This window comes from Myxine glutinosa, chromosome 2, assembly GCF_964187855.1.
Source record: "Myxine glutinosa chromosome 2, kmMyxGlut1.1, whole genome shotgun sequence".
NCBI lineage: Eukaryota > Metazoa > Chordata > Myxini > Myxiniformes > Myxinidae > Myxine > Myxine glutinosa.
Genome location: NC_136262.1, coordinates 210,498,111 through 210,516,073, shown reverse-complemented (window position 1 = coordinate 210,516,073; position 17,963 = coordinate 210,498,111).

Here is a 17,963-nt window from a genome sequence, read left to right as displayed (position 1 = left end):
CCCTGGTGCAGTGTGTGTGATGTGGGAGGGATGGGGGCGGGGAGGGAAAGGATTTGAGCTCTTGAAGTCACATTTTAGATGAGATGTAATTACACATTTCAAACTGTATTTCCCATGGGCACGCACATGCATTCACATGTTATCAGAAGTAAATACATTGTGTAGGTGACATCATTTGTGGATCTAATAAATTGCCAGTAACCAGTTTTTAAAACTGAATGTGCAGCATCAAACTCAAGATGTCCAAATGTCACACACGTGCATGCCCGTGGGATTCCCACGGGTGAACCCACTAGTATATACATAAACCACCTCAACAGCAACCACACGTATGAATGCTGGCATGTTCAGTTTACGTGCAATGACATGACATATTGTGGAGTCAGCAGTTGCAACTGTGACAAATTGCTTGGTCAGCATGCTTGCACCACTAGCCTGCTTTGTTCCACTGGATGAACGTGATCAACAAGGTCACAACTTTCAGAAGGGAACAAGACACAAACTGACGACTTACAGGAAATATGTTTAAAAATCGTGACAACAATGGTGAAAATATTTAATTTTTCTGACTCGGCACTTTGTGCTGCCTATTGGTGGGCCAACTCAGTTTCCAGGTTACATCTGGTATCTGCAGGTAATGTTCACACTTTGTGCTTGCCACTGGTGGGCCAACCCAGTTTCCAAGTTACAGTGCATTCAGAAAGTATTCAGACCCATTCACTTTTTTCACATTTTTTTATGTTGCAGCCTTATGCTAAAATCGTTTATATTCATTTTTTCCCTCATCAATCTACACTCAATACCCCATAATGACAAAGAGAAAACAGGATTTTAGAAAGTTTTGCAAATTTATTAAAAGGAAAAAAAACCTGAAATATCACATTGACATAAGTATTCATACCCTTTGCTATGACACTTGAAATTTAGCTCAGGTGCCTCCCATTTCTCTTGATTATCTTTGAGATGCTTCTACACGTTGATTGGAGTCCGCCTGTGGTAAATTCAATTGATTGGACATGATTTGGAAAGGCACACACCAGTCTATATAAGGTCTCACAGCTGACAATGCATATCAGAGCAAAAACCAAGCCATGAGGTCGAAGGAACTGCCTGCAGAGCTCAGAGACAGGATTGTGTCGAAGCACAGATCTGGGGAAGCCTACAAAAAAAATCTCTGCTGCCTTGAAGGTTCCCAAGAGCACAGTGGCCTCCGTAATTCTTAAATGGAAGAAGATTGGAACAACCAGAACTCTTCCTAGAGCTGGCCGCCCGGCCCAACTGAGCAATCGGGGGAGAAGGGCCTTGGTTAGAGAGGTGACCAAGAACCCGATGGTCACTCTGGCTGAGTGGCCAGGAGGGAAGCCTCTCATCAGAGAAAGACACATGAAAGCCCGCTTGGAGTTTGTAAAAAAGCACCTGAAGGACTCTCAGACTGTGAGAAACAAGATTCTGTGGTCTGATGAAACCAAGATTGAACTGTTTGGCTTCCGTATGTCATTCCCTAGGTACCGAATGTCATTCAGCCTGGTAGAGGTATGCACTCTAACGAATGTCATTCAGCTCAGTAGAGGTATGCACGCTACCGAATGTCAATCAGCCCGGTAGAGGTATGCGCCCTACCGAATGTCGTTCAGCCTAATAGAGGTATACACTCCACCGAGTGTCATTCAGCCTGGTAGTGGTATGCGCGCAACCGAATGTCATTCAGCCTGGTAGAGGTATGCGCCCTACCGAGTGTCATTCAGCCTGGTAGTGGTATGCGCCCTACCGAATGTCATTCAGCGGTAGTGGGATGCGCTCTACCGAGTGTCATTCAGCCTGGTAGAGGTATGCGCACTACCGAATGTCATTCAGCCTGGTAGAGGTATGCGCACTACCGAATGTCATTCAGCCTGGTAGAGGTATGCACTCTACCGAGTGTCATTCAGCCTGGTGGAGGTATGCGCTCTACCGAGTGTCATTCAGCCTGGTAGAGGTATGCACTCGACCGAATGTCATTCAGCCTGGTAGCGGTATGCACCCTACCGAGTGTCATTCAGCCTGGTAGAGGTATGCGCTCTACCGAGTGTCATTCAGCCTGGTGGAGGTATGCGCTCTACTGAGTGTCATTCAGCCTGGTAGAGGTATGCGCCCTACCGAATGTCATTCAGCCTGGTAGCGGTATGCGCACTACCGAATGTCATTCAGCCTGGTAGAGGTATGCGCTCTACCGAATGTCATTCAGCCTGGTAGAGGTATGCACGCTACCGAGTGTCATTCAGCCTGGTAGAGGTATGCGCCCCACCGAATGTCATTCAGCCTGGTAGAGGTATGCGCCCTACCGAATGTCATTCAGCCTGGTAGAGGTATGCAATTTACCGAGTGTCATTCGGCCTGGTAGAGGTATGCAATTTACCGAGTGTCATTCAGCCTGGTAGAGGTATGCAATTTACCGAGTGTCATTCGGCCTGGTAGAGGTATGCACTCTACCGAATGTCGTTCAGCCTACTAGAGGTATGCGCCCTACCGAATGTCATTCAGCGGTAGAGGGATGCCCTCTACCGAGTGTCATTCAGCCTGGTAGAGGTATGCGCTCTACCAAATGTCATTCAGCCTGGTGGAGGTATGCGCCCTACGGTGTGTCATTCAGCCTGGTAGAGGTATGCACGCTACCGAATGTCGTTCAGCCTAATAGAGGTATGCGCCCTACCGAATGTCATTCAGCCTGGTAGAGGTATGCGCTGTACCGAGTGTCATTCAGCCTGGTAGAGGTATGCACTCCACCGAATGTCATTCAGCCTGGTAGAGGTATGCACTCTACTGAGTGTCATTCAGCCTGGTAGGGTATGCGCTCTACCGAATGTCATCAACCCGGTAGAGGTATGCGCCCTACCGAATGTCATTCAACGGTAGAGGTATGCGCTCTACCGAGTGTCATTCAGCCCGGTAGAGGTATGCGCCCTACCGAATGTCATTCATCGGTAGAGGTATGTGCACTACCGAGTGTCATTCAGCCCGGTAGAGGTATGCGCCCTACCGAATGTCATTCAGCGGTAGAGGTATGCGCACTACCGAATGTCATTCAGCCCGGTAGGGGTATGTGCCCTACCTAATGTCATTCAGCGGTAGAGGTATGCGCCCTACCGAATGTCATTCAGCGGTAGAGGTATGCGCCCTGCCGAATGTCATTCAGCCTGGTAGAGGTATGCAATCTACCGAGTGTCGTTCTAGTTTTGGACATGTCGTTGTAATTGAATCCTCGAGTAAATGGCGGTGTAATCACGCAGATTGTGCTGATCATAATTATCACTCACCAGACAATATGTATGAATTCAATTTGAAAACGTAATGTGCCCTCCAAAATGAAGCTCCGACAAGTACGAGGCCTTGTCTTCAGTATAGATTTTGCGATTGTGACGTTCTTGAGAAATCGTCCAATCGCTTTGCGCGATTCTCCCGATCGGATGACGGAACTGTCGTCGTGGTTGAACATCGTCCATCCATCTATGACGTACGCCACGTGTCAATGCCTGCGCTCGTGCCTCGCCCATTGATGAATGACGAAACGACTCTGAATGTCACAGAAATTCCAGGAAAACATTCATGATTATATCCCGAGAAATGCAGAACTCCATTATCATACAAGGTTCCCATAGTTTATACGAGTAATAACGGCGTGCAATCTTTATCACGAGCACTGTTTGTACCTGATGACCGAATTTAACAACGGTGACGGATCCACCAACCCCCTATAGTGTTTTAAGATGTCTGAACACGCCTGCTGGGAGCCACGATGCCTCCACATGTAGTTTATAGGAGTGCCCTCGAATGCCCTTAAGTGTTGTCAGGTGTGGTGGAGCGTTTCAGGTTGCAATTGAGTAATACCTACAGTCGTGGGCAAAAAATTTGGCACTTTTTTCAAATAATGTACCATTTCTTCCAGAAAAATGTTGAAATTAAAAAATCTTTTGGTGTCCACATCTGTATTTTTTTGGTTTGCAGTGGAACAAATCAAAAAAAGCTGAAAGAATTACTAAATCTTCACTTATTCCACACAAAAATCCTAAAATGGTGCGGACAATATTATTGGCACCTTTTAGAAGTTGTTAGAAACAATTAGATTTCGAGCAGGTGATTCTCCTTTACTTTGGAATTGAACTCACCTGTGGGGATTTGCAGGTGCCTGCTATAAATAAATTAAAAATCACTCATTAAACCAGTTTGAACGGAGGAGGACCAGGGAGGGGGGGATCAGGAGGGAGGGGGGGATCAGGAGGGAGGGGGGATGACCAGGAGGGGATGGGAGGACCAGGAGGGGAGGAGGACCAGGAGGAGGAGGGGGGGAGGGGGAGGGGGGGGGGCAAGGATCGAGTCAAACATCCGGCCGACTTTTTTTGGGGATGAGGTCTTCGACGTAATCTTTGACACGGTGAGTTAGTGGAAGGTTACACGTTGAGTGGAGACCGATCGCCTAGTCAGTGGTTCAGTGAGTTGGATCCTATCCCCTCGGGAGAGGGGAGGTGGGCGATAATGGGTAGTAGGTCTGGGGATGAGGAGGATGAGGCTCAGCCGTTAGCGAACAGGGCCCCACGTGGTTCTGGCGTGAAGAGGATAAGGTCCCGGCAGGATAGCAGTGACGAGTCCAACGCTCCTGTTGCGGGCAAGGCCGTAGTTAGTCAGGACGATCCGAATGGGGGATTTCCCATTATAATTTCGACTTTAGAGGGGTCTAAACCCCTGTGCTCCGAGAATCCAATCCAAATGGCTTCCCTGATCAAGAGTGAATTGGGCGACGTCATCGGTGCTAAAAAAAACCCCCAGATCTGGGGATATGCAAATTCTTTGTACATCCGCTTCCCAGCATGACAAGGCCTTGAGAGCCTCGCTTTTTCGTGGCAGTTGAGTCTCCTGTCTCGTCCCTAGATCGCTGCGGGAAAGTCGTGGTGTGATTTATGGTATTGCCCCATCGGTCGAGATAGATGACATTAAGACCTACTTAGCTGATATGGTAGTTGTGGATGCCTGCCGGCTCACTACAATAAGGGAAGGGGTGAAGGTGGAAACATCATCGGTGGTTTTATCCTTCGCCAGGCCGGCTCTTCCCCCAAAAGTGTTCCTGGGGTATCAGGCTTTTTCCGTCCAGGAATATGTCCCCCCTCCACTAAGATGCTACAAGTGTCAGAAGTTTGGCCACACTGCTCTGGCTTGCAGGGGTAAGCAGCATTGCAGCCGGTGCTATGGAGACCACGAGCGCGGGGTTTGTACTGTTTCCAAGATGTTCTGCGCCAACTGTGGTGGGGAGCATAGCACAGCCTATAGAGGGTGCCCTGAATTCCAGAGGGCCATCCAGATCCAACAAATAAAAACATCAGGGAAGCTGTCCTGCGTGGAGGCCGTCCACAAGGTCCCCAAGGCCTAGGCCCCTGCAGAAGTAATCATCCCGGCCTCCAGAATTGCAGCCAAGGCCCCAACTCTAACAAGATCGGTGGGAGTCCAGACCGAAACGAGGGATCAAGGATGCCAAACCGAGGGGTCAAGAACCAGTATGGACATGAACTTTTCAAGACTGGGGTTTATTGGCTTCATCACGGAAATTGTTAATTGTGCAGCCCAAGCCAAAAGAAGAACAGAGAAAATAGGCATAATCTCTGCCGCAGCCCAGAAGCATCTGGGTTGGGAGGAGATTTCCTCCAAGGAGATCAATAAGTTATTCAAGTCCGGCGATATAAGAAGCAACTCTAGGCAGTCACAGGATTCATCCATGGAGTAATGAGAATAATTCAGTGGAACGCAAGACGTTTAGCGGCCCATGGTGATGAATTAAAAAAGTTAGTTACTGACCCAACACCCCGACCTAACATCATATGTTTCAAGAAACCTGGCCCAAAAGTCCCAAGCAATTCAGGATCCCTGATTATACCTTCATCCATAAGGATAGAGTGAGGGGGATTGGAGGAGGTTGTGGTGTTTTTGTGAAGCTCGGCATTTCCTTCGAGGAAATGGATTGCGATGCTGAACTGGAATCGATTCTAATCAGGGTTTCCGGCTCGAGGGAAGGTCTATCGATCATAAATCTATACAACCCCTGCAAACCATTGAATCTCGGTCTGCTCCACGAGGTGCTCAGGAAGTGTGAAAGGACTGTAATCTGGTGTGGAGACTTCAATAGCCATAACTCTCTTTGGGGCTCCAATATCACGGATAAAAATGGTGAGTGCATCGAAAGTATCATTGAGGAGTTTGACTTGGTGCCATTAAATGATGGTAGTGGGACCTGCTTAAATCCATCCTCGGGGAAAACCTCCCACCTTGATATCACCTTCATATCTTCGTCTGCAGCAGCAAGATGCAAGTGGTGGGTACACAGGGATAATCTGGGGAGCGACCACTTTCCGGTGTTTACAAATCTTTTATTTTAAAGGGACATCGAAGCTGCTGGTGGCCCTCCCTCCTGGAATTTCTCCAAGACCTACTGGGCTTCCTTTTCTCGTCAGTGCTCCGAGGGAGTGTGGGAAGATCTTGCGAGTGGTTACATTGCGGACTTCAACAGCTCTTTAGTCCAGACAGTGAAGGTCATCGCCCAGAGAACAATCCCTAACTGCAGAAGCTCATCAGGCAGGAAAATCAAGGTGCCTTGGTGGAATGTCGAGTGTGGGAAGGCCATCCAGGAAAGGAGGGAGGCTCTGAAGAAAGTGAGAAAATCATTAAGGATGGATGACGTAATAGAGTACAAGAGGAAAAGAGCCCAGGTCCAGCGGGTCATAAAACGGGCTAAGACTGCTTCTTGGCGGTGCTTCTGTTCAGGCATTAGCCCGGACTCCTCTCGACAATCCGTTTGGAGGAAGGTGAAATCCATGAGCGGCATTAAATAGGGGGAAGGGTCATTCCGGTACCCATTTCCCCTGATGGAACCTCCTCCTCGAATAAGAACAAGGCCGAGGCCTTGGGCAAACATTTCTCCGACTTGATTAGTGAAAACAACACCGACAAGGGAGTCCAAGGTGTCCAGGTTCCAGTTCCAGACCCGGCACAGAGAAATCCTCAATGACTGGTGTCCTGAAAATTCCTCTCTAAATCTGGACTTCTCCCTCTGGGAACTTAGGCAGGTGGTCCATAAATCTAGGAACAGTGCCCCTGGCCCCGACCTATTGACCTTTCATATGTTCAAGAATGTGGAAGACAAGGTGTTGGGTGTGTTTCTCAGCCTATTTAATAGAGTTTGGTCTTTAGGAGAACTTCCTCAAGAGTTGAAACACTCAATAGTCGTCCCAATCGTTAAAGTGGGGAAAAATCCTCAAAACCTGTCGCTATGCCACCTCATCTCAGTGGTAAGCAAGTTAATGGAGAAGATGGTGAACAGTCGCCTGGTTTTCTTCCTCGAATGGAACAACCTGTTGAATGAATCCCAGAGCGGATTCCGAAGGGGGCGTTCAGCTATAGACAACATTGTGTTATTGGCTAACGAGGTGAGACAATCCCTCAATAGTCAGGGGGCACTTCCTTGTGTTTTCCTGAACATCCACAAAGCCTACGGTGCAGTCTGGCAGGAAGGCCTGCTCTTCAAGCTGCACCATCTCGGCGTCAGAGGCAAAATGCTTTGGTGGATCTGGGATTTTCTGGCCACTAGATCTTTTCAAGTGAGAGTGGGGCAAACTCTCTCTTCCTACTTTCATCTGAACAAAGGAGTCCCCCAGGGCAGCTGCTTAAGCCCTACACTTTTGAACATTATGATCAATGATATAGCCTCCCTCTCAGGGATCCACGGCAAGATGCTGCTGTTTGCATACGACATAGCCCTGTGAGTCCAGAGTAAAAACTTAGCTTTTGCGTTAAGGAAACTTCAGGCGGATATCGGCTTGGTGGAGCTGTGGGCCCAAAAGTGGAGGTTCCACTTCTCTGGGTCCAAATCCAAGTTCGTAATCTTTTCCCGCAAGAGGATGGTCCAGGACACATCAATATCAGTTGGTGGAACCATCCTCAGAGCATCTTCTGAAGTGTCATTCCTGGGTGTTGTTTTCGACAAGGGGCTTACGTGGAGCTCCCATGTTAAGAAGGTCGCAGATAAATGCGCCAAGGGCCTAAATCTAATTCGATGCCTCACTGGCACTTCCTGGGGAGCCCACCAGGGAAGACCTTTTCTCCTGTACAAAGCCCTTATCCACCCTCATCTGGATTATGGTAGCCAGGTTAGGTTTTTTCAGACATGTCAAAGACCAACTGCAGCAAACTTGAAGCCATTCAGGCTAAAGCCCTGCGTGTCTGTCTGGGTGCTTTTGTGAGTTCACCTATCTTTGCCCTTTTGGTGGAGGCTGGGGAGATGCCTCTATCCCTCCGCTGGGAGGTGTCCCGGTTTAAAATTCTGGGCCAAATCTATGTATATCCTCTGGGGCCATCCACCCAGTCCAAGCGTTTTTTGCAGACAGTTGGGAGTATGAGGCATGGGGCAAAAATCTAAATTCCACTCCCTTTGGGATGGCCTGTAGGCAGGTAGCGGGTGAAATGGGTCTGGACTCCTTGCCCATTGAGTCCGTCAATAAAGTTCTAATCTGGCCCCCCTGGACTCTTACTATGCCTCAAATCCACCTGGATCTTTGGGGGAGAGTTGACAAGGATAACCCCTCTGCTTCCTGCATCCAGGCGATCGCGTTCATCCATTCGGTTTGGAGTCGATCTCTCCACGTTTACATGGATGGTTCCAAAGTTCCCTCCCTTGGGAGAACTGCGGCAGCAATATGTTTTCCTGATGTTAAGGTGACAAAGGCTACGAGGTTATCTGATCATCTCTCCGTCTTCGCAGTGGAACTCTTTGCTATCGTATTGGCACTAGAATGGATAATCGAGTTCAACCCTCTCAGTGCCGTGATCTTTTCTGATTCCCTCTCTGCACTTAAGGCACTGGAGTCTCTACAGGAGGGATGCAGATTTGACCTGGTGCCCGAAGTGCTGCACCTGATCAACAATGCTCATTGGAAAGGATCTGTGGTCAATCTGTGCTGGATCCCTGCTCATGTGGGCATCGGAGGGAATGAGGCCTGCGATCTTGCAGCCAAGTGTGTGATCACATCCGAATGTGTCACCCAAATCCCTTTGGGTCCGTGTTACGGATTCGTCACTTCCGTTGTGGTGGTTTTCATCCACTGTAAACATTTTCGATTCCATGTACTATTAATTGTTGTCAAAAGGTTTATTGTTTATGAACTGTTTTCAAAAGGCGAAAAAGTTAGTTTTAAATGAAACCGGAACCGGACGACAAAGAAGAGGAGGAGAAAAAGAAGGCGGAGCGAGTGGGGTCGGACAAGAAGCATAGTCGCTTCGAGGTCTAGAGCGAACGTTGGCGAGCAAACGTCACGAGTGAACTTTGGGTTTCCCAGGAAAGGGATTCCTGCGACAGAGTTATTATTGCTGTGACATATCAACCTGCGTGTCAGGTTTTGCGGTCGATTCCGAAGAGAATCATTGGACTGCCGTTACCTCTCGAGTACGGCCGTCGGCCATTTTGACTCACGCGCTTTGTGCATCGAGCAAGGTTTCTTTGCTTCGCTTCAGCCTTTGCGCGTCGCGCAAGGTTTTTCTTTGCTTCACGTCAGCCGTTTTCACCGCTTTCAGACGTATCTGGTGTGTGTGTGTGCAACGCGGATATACCTGAAGGTAAATCTGAGGTTTGCCGACTGCGAGCTGTGGAACGTCCATACCCGAGGGTGTGATTTCCCAGTCACCGGGAGGGCGCCTTTGGATTTCCCAGTCACCTGGAGGGCGCCTTTGCACAGCTTTGGCAGCCGGACGGTAACTGCCAACCCAACAGGATTCTGGTCTCGATTGGACATTGATCTGTCGATCGCTCGAGCGGATCGACTTTGGCTTGAAGCCGGGGAATAGAGACATTGGGAATCTTCTTCTTTTCGCTCACTTGGAGCACAGTGAGTTATATTGTACGAACCTGATGGTACCATCATAGGAATGATATACTATTTGTTGTACAATTGATTACTATTGTTTTTGTACTGTTATTCTTGTGTGATCTTAATACAATACCTGTTGGTTTGTAAGTGATACAGATCTTGTAGAGTCACCACAGACAGTGTGGTGAGTGTGACTAGAGTGAGTGATAGGTTGATGATGGTGAAAATGATGATTGGAAAGCTCTTGGTGAACGTCATCTCGGGATATGCTCCGCAGGTTGGTCGAAGCGATGAAGAGAAGGACAAGTTCTGGTGTGCGATAGAGAAGCTGATGGAAAACGTGAAAGATGAGGAAGTTGTTATGGTGGGAGGAGACCTGAATGGACATGTGGGAAGGAGTATGGATGGTTTTGAGGGAGTTCATGGGGGTTACGGATATGGTGTGAGAAATGGAGAAGGTGAAAGGATTTTGGAGTTTGCTGATGGAGCTGATTTGTTGATTTGTAATACTCAGTTCCAGAAAGAGGACAATAAGCTTGTTACATACACGTCAGGTGGGTCAACGACAACCGTTGACTACCTGATGGTGCGTCGGCGAGATAGGGGGCACCTCCGGGACACAAAGGTGATCCCGCGGGAGGAGGCTGTTTCACAGCACCACTTGGTTGTCTGCGACATAAGGGTGAAAGGTGCGAGGAGAGCTCGGCGGGTGAAGTACCAACCGAGAATGAAGGTGTGGAGGTTGAAAGAGGTGACAGTAAGGGAGGCATTAAAAGAAAGGCTGAGTAGGGTAGAGGATGATGTGGTTGAGCTTGAAAGTGGTTGGATGTCAATGAAAGCTAGTCTGTTGGGAGCCGTTGGTGAGGTATGTGGATGGACAAAAGGACCACCGAGGCACTCGGAAACATGGTGGTGGGATGTTGAGGTTGGAAAGAGGATTGACGAGAAGAGGAAGAAGTTCAAAGTGTGGCAGAAGGCGAAGGGTACGGGAGCAGAAACAGCCGAGCATGAAAGTTATAAGGCAGCCAGGAAGGCTGCAAAGAAAGAGGTAGCAAAGGTGCAGGAGGCATGTAGGAAAATGTTCGGAGAACGCTTGGATTCGGAAGAGGGTCAGAAAGCAGTATTCAGGATTGCAAAGCACATAGCGAAAGAGAGGTGTGATGTGATGGGGGTGAGTTGCTTGAAGGATGAAGTGGGACAAATCGTTGTCGACCCAGATGGAATTAAAGGAAGATGGAAAAGATATATGGAAATGCTGTTGAATACAGAGAATGAATGGGATGGCAACATAGAGAGTAACCCAGTTTTGGGACTGGCAGAGAAGATAACTGAGAAGGAAGTTGAGGAAGCGATAAAAGCAATGAAGAGTGGAAAAGCGGGAGGGCCGACGGGAGTTGTGGGAGATATGTTGAAGGCAGCAGGAAGTTGGGGTGTGAAGAGAATGACAGAGATCTGTAATCTGGTGGTGAAAGAAGGCCGCATTCCAGTGGGTTGGGAACTGAGTACCCTCGTCCCTCTATACAAGGGGAAAGGTGACCCTCTGGAGTGTGGCTCGTACCGAGCGATAAAGTTATTGGAGCATGGAATGAAGGTATTGGAAAGGGTGTTGGAGAGGAGGATAAGGAAGAAAGTGAAGATCGACGAAATGCAGTTTGGATTTATGCCAGGAAGAGGAACGACAGATGCGCTTTTCATTGTGAGGCAGTTGCAGGAGAAGTACATGGTTAAGAGGAAGAAGTTGTTTTTTGGGTTTGTTGATCTGGAGAAAGCATTCGATAGGGTTCCACGCAAAGTATTGACATGGGCATTGAGGAAGTTAGGAGTGGAGGAATGGTTGATCAGAGTAGTGATGGCAATGTACAAAAGAGCACGCACAGCTGTAAGGACGAAGGACGGGAACAGTGGTGAGTTTGAGGTGAAGGTGGGAGTGCATCAGGGGTCGGTACTAAGTCCACTACTATTTGTAGCTGTGATGGAGGTGCTGGCTCAGAACGTAAAGGAGGGTTTACCGTGGGAGTTGTTGTATGCAGATGATCTGGTGTTGATTGCGGAAAGTATGGATGGACTGAAGGAAAAGATGAACAAGTGGAAGGAATGTATGGAGACAAAAGGTCTGAAGGTGAATATCGGAAAGACAAAGGTGATGGCAAGTGGTAAAGCATGTGGTGAGGTGGAAAGAACTGGGAAGTGGCCGTGTGCTGTGTGCAGGAAGGGTGTCGGAGTGAACTCCATTCAATGTACAATGTGTGCTGAGTGGGTTCATCAAAAATGTAGTGGTCTGAGAGGGTCATTAACCAGTGTGGCAGCTACATTCAAATGTAAGATGTGCACAGAGGGAGCTGCAGATGGAGGAAATGTTGAGTTGGATCTTGGAGACGGCGTGAAGCTGGAAGGTGTGAAAACATTTTGCTACCTGAGAGACATGCTGAATGGAGAAGGTGGATCAGACTCGGCAACGGTTGCTCGAGTGAGATGTGCATGGAAGAAGTTTCGGGAACTGAGTGGCGTGCTGATGAGGAGGAGAGTGTCGCTGAAGCTGAAGGGAAAGGTGTATGCTGCATGTGTGAGAAGTGTTATGATTTATGGGAGCGAGACATGGGTAATGAACGTAGAGCAGCAACGAAGGCTGGAAAGGGTGGAAATGCGAATGGTTCGATGGATGTGCGGAGTATCGTTGAGAGAGAGGAAGACAAATGATGAATTGCGAAAGATGATGGGAATATTGCCTGTGATTGATGCTGTGAAGAGGAACAGGTTGAGATGGTTTGGTCATGTATTAAGGAAGGATGAAAGTGACTGGTTGAGAAGAGTGATGGAAGTTAATGTAGAAGGAAGTAGAGGACAGGGAAGACCGAGAAAGACTTGGCTAAAGATGGTGGAAGAAGAAATGCGGGCAAGGGGGTTAACAAGGAGAGATGCAGAAAATAGGGCAAAATGGAGAAGATTGTCATGGGGACCGCAAGGCTAACCCCCGCTCTAGCAGGGAACATGGCCTTAAAATGCATGTTGTGTTGTTGTGTTGTTGTTGTAACAATTGGTGTGGCTTCACCATTGATCTTTGACATACAGAATAACACATTTTTCTGCCGTGACTCATCTCGGGGCTCGGAGGTGCACCGTGACCAGGGGGTCGGGGAGAGCACATAACAGTCCGTCTGAAATTGTGAATGTTGTCAGGGACATGATCGCCAAAAAATGGCAATCCCAGTGGGATACCACCACAAAGGGTAGGTTTTGTTGCAGGGTGAATCCAGATGTGACGCCCCCCCCCCTCCATTTTCGGCTACCCCATTTGTCCCACAGAGACCAGGTGGCTCTCTCCAAGTTCAGACTTGGGCACTGTCGCCTTAATGCATATCTCCACATGATATATATATATAATAGGGCATCACCCTTCCGGGACTTGCGACGCCTGTAGGGAACCCGAAGATTTATCCCACTTATTTATGGTGTGCCGCCTATATGATGACCTAGGTTGCTCCGATTTAAAATCATTAGAGAGGAGGGAGTCGGTGAGGTCTGACCTGCCCGTCATTTTTGGTCATTTCGATTTTAGACCACAAGCATCCTCGTTTGTGCAAGGCGGTCCGAAACTTGTTGAAAGTGTGTGGGAGACCTATATCGTTCTATGGATGTCCCATAGGCGTGCCTTTCAATATATATATATATATATATATATATATATATATATATATATATATATATATATATATATATATATATAATTATATATATATATATATATATATAATTATATATATATATATAATTATATATATATATATATATATATATAATTATATATATATATATAATTATATATATACAGACTTGGCATTTAATATGGAATATTTTTTTGTGGGGGTGAACTTACTTTTCAAGATGTCTTAGAACCAAAAGTTCATTGGAATTATGTTGAAATTATTCTAGATTTTGTTAATGTGACCTTTAAAAGAAACAAAAACCACATTTGACATTTCGAAAGAAATCAAGAGATCCTTCAAAGTGATGTAAACTGATATCGAACTCAATTCATGGACAGTACTGTGTTAAACTGCTGTACGTTTTCCAGAAGTATCTCTTTATTTTGCACATTAGCCAAAAATGTTTTTAACAAAAACAAAAGTTAAATTACGACTGGGATTACAGACAGTAAAATTACAGTTCAGTACTTCGTGTAACCCCCATGAGCATTCAGGAGAGCACGTACACGTTGAGGCATGCTGTTCACGAGATTTGCCAAGGTTTAGACAGGAAACGCTTGCCATGCAGTGACAATAGCCTGCTGCAATTCATGCACAGAGGTCGGCTGCTGGTCCAAGTGGTCGATTTGACGCGTTAATTCTGCCCACAAGTTCTCTACCGGATTCATATCCGGGGACATGGCAGGCCACTCCATATGCTCTACACCACGGTCAGCAAGAAAGTGTTGGATCATGCGAGCACGATGAGGCCATGCATTGTCATCTTGGAAGACAAAGTTTCCTCGAAAGGCTGCACAAGCAAATGGAAGCAATGTTTCTTCCAGAATGGCCCTGTACTTGAACTGGTTCAGGTTTCCATTCAGAACAACCAGGTCAGTTTTGCCCCCTGCATGAAAAGCAGCCCAAACGGTCACCACACCACCTCCAGCTTGGACTCTTGGCACTATACAATCTTTGTTGTAGGCTTCATGCACTTGTCTGCGCACTCGGACGCGGCCATCTTGACGATAGACCAGAAATATAGACTCGTCACTGAAGATCACGTGATTCCAGTGTCCTGGCTGCCATTGACGGTGCTCTCTGGCCCACTGCAATCGGCGCTGGCGGTGTTGTCTGGTCAGACGTGGCTTTCTCAGGGGACACCTGGCACGATAGCCTGCTTGAACCAGTCGTTGGTTGACTAGCCTTCTGGATACAGGCACATTTGTCAGTTGCTGCCACTTAGCCCTAAGCCGATTAGCTGACTTGGTACGGCCATTGCGGACTAACCGGTGCAGCTGGCGATCATCCCTCCTTGTGGTTCTGTGGGGACGTCCTGGCCTCGGTATTGGAGTAGGGACACCCCTCTAAGCATTTCGTTTCAGGATCTTTGACACCTGACCTTGAGTGATGCCATACTGCCGAGCAATAGCACGCTCTTTCATGCCGTAATTTCGTAAAACCACCACTCCATGACAAACAGCATTGTCGAGTTGACGGACCATCTCCAGAGGAAGCGGCAATAACTTTTGTGGACGTGTAGCAGTTGTTTTCCACTAATACAGAACGCAACAACCCTTATATACCCGATTGTGAAGCCAATCGACAAATGTACCTGTCCTTACATTTTGTCATGCCACCTGTGATATAATCCTGTTATTGACTTCTTGCTGCGAAAATCAATCAGTGACATGGTTATTTCAACAAAGACATCACCGAAGGGTAAAATAAACTCACCAGATTGATATACTGAGTTCAGAAAGTAAACCCAAGTCAAGAGAAAAAAAAAATTCCATATTAAATGCCAAGTCTGTATATATATATATATATTTGCGCATTCCCCGAAGCCCGTTCCCGTTACGAGGGGGGGATTAAACCCCTTTTTCCTCCTGGGACTTCGGGTCCGCGAGACCGAGTCGCCACTTCTGGGCAAACGTGAAAAAAGGTTTCGGGACAATTTCGCACGTACCTTTGGTACCCACGCTGCCACGAAAGTGGGGATCGAGCCTCGCACGAGCCACGCTTAATCGAGTACGCCTGAGCGGAATGCGTATCACGTGACTCGTGCTGTTACTTTTATTGGAACCCGATTCGAGCGGTTTTATTCATACCATGCAAAGCCAATGATGGAAGAGACAGGAAGGTCAAATCAGAAGGAAGAACAGAATTTATTTACACTGTACAAGGATTTGTAGAAGGAAAGGGACACAGAGCAGAGCTTAGTCTGTCTTACTTATCCCCAGACAAATGGGCCCATTTACACACATGGGGAGATGGAGGAAGAGAAGTTCAAGCGCTAAGCGCGCTTCGCCGTCAGTCGCCCCGGGGCAGCTCACCCGGCGTTGCTCTCCAATGTTCACGGCACGTATCAGGCGAAGTCAGGCAGGAGGAAATCACGGGTCTGTGGCCTGGCGCGGGTCGTCCTTTACAGCGCGTGATTAATACAGTGCAGAGCACAGGGAACAGTGCACGGCGCAAGTTCGTGTACAACGGCAATTCAATTCGCTTTGCAGCTTCACTCGCGTTCTCGTCTGCCGCGTTCTCGTGCCGTCCGATCTCGTGCAATCTCGTGCGCTCTCATGCATTCTGCCCACTCCTCCGAACTCGGAACTCGGAACTCGGAACTCTGAACTCGGAACTCTGAACTGAGATGGGGGGCTCGGAAAAGGGTTATATGGCCCCGCCCCGGCCCGACTCGAATGTTCCAAACCCCGCCTCTGGTCGTAGTGGTAAGCCACTCCTCCCGAGCCCTGATTGGCGCCTCGTTGCTTACCGGCCACTCTCCCTGCAGCTCCTTCCTTCGGCCGTGGTAGACTTGCCCAGGCCTGCTGCGTGGTATTTCAGCGCTAAACCAAAACCAAAGTGCCACAAGAACACCTAATCTCACTGGCCTACTCGATGCAAAACTAAACACAGGAAAGGACTACGCTTACATTTACGAAGAAATAACTGAACTATTGCGAGGCTACATGTTGTGGTGTAACTAACTAAGAGGGGAAATTAACCTTTATTTCAAAACCGCAACAATATATATATGCAGTCACACGAAAAAGTAAGGACACCCCATGTAAAGTTTTGATCTTCATTTCAACAATATTGATAGATGAAGGTGATATAATACAACAAATATCATGAAACATTTACATTTTGTAGTCCATTGTATAATTTAAATAAACATAAATGCAAATTTCGCATGTACGCGGCCGGTTCCGGTCTGTTCTTCCGTAAGTCATTGTAAGGGGGGATTTAATTAATGTGGTGTGCTATTGGGCCGAACTAATGTGTGTGATGTGTTGCCATAAGGGACAATGGATAAATCGCAGAGGGTACAACACACTGGGGAATTAGCATAAACCCTAGAACTACTTTACAGGGCCCACGCCCTCGTGGCGGGGACACATAGCCAACTTATCCAACATCCGGGCTAACAGAACTTATTACAGAGATTCTCCAGCACGACAATCGAAGCACCTACCTATGCAGATCTACCTAAATCTATATATGCCCCTACCCAACCGACATAACAATATATATATATATATATATACATATACATACAGTAACGTGAAAAAGTAAGTACACCCCATGTAAAGGTCGGACTTTTTCAACATACAGCTATTTGATCTTCATTTCAACAATATTGATAGATGAAGGTCATATAATATAACAAATATCATGAAACATTTACATTTTGTAGTCCATTGTATAATTTAAATAAACATAAATGCAAATTTCGCATGTGGAAAAAGTAAGTCCACCCCTACATTTATCACTACTTCAAATACCTAAAATTAGAATCAGGTGCACCATCTCAGGTGCAAATGATTAGAACATCATTAGAGAGGATCTTGGAGGAACCTGTCTTATTTAAACCTCAGACATTTAGTTTGGTTTGCTCTTTGTTGTTGAAGTGTGCGGCGTCACCATGCCTAGATCAAAAGAGTTCTCTGAGGCCTTCAGAAAGAAGGTTATAGATGCCTACGAGTCTGGGAAGGTATTTTAAAAGATCTCCAAACAATTTGAAATGAATCATTCGACTGTCCGGAAGATAATCTACAAGTGGAGAAGATTCCAAACAACTGCCAACTTGTTCAGGCCAGGCCGCCCCAGCAAGTCCAGCCCGAGAGCAGACCGCCAAATGCTGAAAGAAGTCTCTAAGAACACCAGAATGTCATCACGGGACCTACAGGTAGCTCTTGCTACTGTTGATGGCAAAGTGCACGGGTCTACCATTAGAAAGAGGCTGCACAAATTTGATCTACATGGGAGGTGTGCCAGGAGGAAACCTTTGCTGTCCAGAAAGAACATCAGGGCAAGACTAAAGTTTGCCAATGATCACCTATTTAAAGAGCAGCACTTCTGGAACAATGTGCTCTGGACAGATGAGTCGGAGGTACAGCTA